Source organism: Octopus sinensis, linkage group LG10, assembly GCF_006345805.1.
Source record: "Octopus sinensis linkage group LG10, ASM634580v1, whole genome shotgun sequence".
In the NCBI taxonomy this organism is placed as follows: domain Eukaryota; kingdom Metazoa; phylum Mollusca; class Cephalopoda; order Octopoda; family Octopodidae; genus Octopus; species Octopus sinensis.
This window is the reverse complement of record NC_043006.1, coordinates 19,962,183-19,964,682: the sequence shown is the minus strand read 5'-3', so window position 1 is coordinate 19,964,682 and position 2,500 is coordinate 19,962,183. Positions and strand designations below refer to the sequence as shown.

The 2,500-nt window shown below is 41.8% G+C and overlaps 1 protein-coding gene across 4 annotated transcripts in view; it reads left to right on the top strand.

The window, feature by feature from the left end:
* Positions 1-2,500, top strand: part of LOC115216697 — a 223,727-nt gene that overhangs the window by 53,158 nt on the left and 168,069 nt on the right. The gene's annotated exons all lie outside the window — the stretch shown is intronic.

Sequence of the window (2,500 nt, the reverse complement as noted above, 5' to 3'; positions counted from 1 at the left end):
GGTTAGGGCAGCGGACTCGCAACCGTAGGATTGCGGTTTCGATTCCCAGACCGGGTGTTGTGAGTGTTTATTGAGCGAAAACACCTAAAGCTCCACAAGGCTCCGGCAGGGATGGTGAAGAACCCTGCTGTACTCTTTCACCACAACTTTCTCTCACTCTTACTTCCTGTTTCTGTTGTACCTGTATTTCAAAGGGCCGGCCTTGTTACTCTCTGTGTCACGCTGAATATCCCCGAGAACTGCGTTAAGGGTACACTTGTCTGTGGAGTGCTCAGCCACTTACACGTTAATTTCACAAGCAGGCTGTTCCGTTGATCGGATCAACCGGAACCCTCGTCGTCGTAACCGACGGAGTGCTTCCATCCATGTGTGAGATTCATTTGTGACGCATGTCTTTCCTCAGCTTGTTTCCTTGATAGAGTTGCAGACCTGGGTGAAAGAAAGACTGAGTTTGGGCATTTGGCACCTAGGTGCTCTGAGCCTTCCTTCTGGCAGTTGGGAAATGAGATTGGTGGATGTTCCACTTTGGCAATATATAGAGGATTAATGGCAGGGAAGTGCAATTGTGTTCTCAGGGAGACTTTAGGTGTCGATGAAAATGAACTGTTTAGTCTGCTCTGAAGGACTCTCTGCTCAGAGCCGACCATGGATAATTTTCAGAAATCCAGTGCTATCAATGGCTGCTACCAGTTTGAGATAAACTCTAAGGGCATGGATGTGCTTTCAGACAGGCTTACCTGAAGTGTGTGCAGATTGATGAAACTGTTCTGCGTGCACTCTTTCAGTGTCTGAGCATTGCTGACTTGTGGGAAGCTGTTGTTGCATGTGGGTCGGGTCCGTCTATTGGCCTAGTTCATAGTGATGGTTGCCCTGCTAGCCACCTTTAATTGAGCTGGTAAGGTAGTTTCCCATTCACTGTAGCTGTTCTGAAGGACACTGTCTGGTGGACAAGACTGAAAGGCATGAGGATAGAGACATTCTTATTTGGTAGAGCCCTCATCAACTTTTTCAAGTTTCACTTCAAAAGGAGAGTGAGGGTGGAGAATGTTGTGCCATCCTCAAGTGAATTTATTGAATCACAACCATATGTGTGTGACATGGTAAATGCAAGGCACATCAAGATAAATAACACACTGCCTTGCAGGTGGAGCCCAGTTGTAATGTTCTTCAGGTTGAGTAGTCATCCTGCTGAAAAGGTCCCTGAATGAGGGTTGTTTAAGGATGATGAATGAAACACCCATGTTTCCAGAGGTGATTTATTCAAACCCCCCCAAAATTCCTTTCAACACATGGCTATGATGCTCCTCCACTACTCCTGTTCATGATCAGAGATGCACATATCGTCAGCCACTAAGGGACATGTTCAACTGGTTAAGGTCAAACAACTGACAAGCAAATCTGTGGTATTGAGCAGAATATTTGCTGTAGCCTATCTTTTATACTAAGACAAAATAAGTACATTTCCAATTAGTTAAGACCAGAAACCATGAGCGCTACTGCCTGGTACTGCATTGAGAGTTATGAAGGTGGCGTACTAGCAGAATCATTAGTACACCAGGCAAAATGTTTAGTGGCATTTTGTCCAACTTTATGTTCTGAATACAAATTTTGCTGAGGTTGACTTTACCTTTCATCTTTTGGAGGGGTCGATAAAATGAGGTAGGTACTGGGGTCAATGTAATCCATTCACCCTCTCCCCTGAAATTGCTGGCCTTGTGCCTAAATTTGAAATTATTATTATTGAGTGAGAGAGCAGAGCATGCTATCAAAGTGACAGTGGGTAAAATATACGAAGCCCAATATACCCATCATGACTACCCGTCTGATAAGGGTACACCAGACGCATGCACCACAACCATATGTGTGCGACATGGTGATCTCATATCAAGATAAACAGCACATGACCTTGCAGGTGGGGCCCAGTTAGAGTTTTCTTTAGGTCAAGTAGCCCATCCCACTCAAATGGTCCTTAAATAAAGGTTGCTTAAGAATGTTGAATTATTATTATTATTATTATTATTATTATTATTATTATTAAGGCGGTGAGCTGGCAGCATCATTAACACTTAGATCAGTGTAATCGACTAGTCCCCTCCCCCCCCGACATTTCAGGCCTTGTGCCTTTAGTAGAAAGGATTATTATTATTATTATTATTATTATAAAAAAAATTCTTTGAGCATTATCATTACGTTTTTTATCAATTTCATATTTTGGTATAGACTAACTTTCTATCTACTTTCTGTCTATCTCATATCAAGATAAACAGCACATGACCTTGCAGGTTGGGCCCAATTAGAATTTTCGTCAGGTCAAGTAGCCCATCCCTCTCAAATGGCCCTTGAATAAAGGTTGTTTAAGGATGTTGAATTATTATTATTATTATTATAAAGCCCTTTGTAACTTTTGTCCTGTGTTTTGTCCCTTTATGTTTTAATTGATTTTTGTTAGCCCTTGTGGCCAATAAACAACTTAATTATTATTATTATTATTATTATTAAG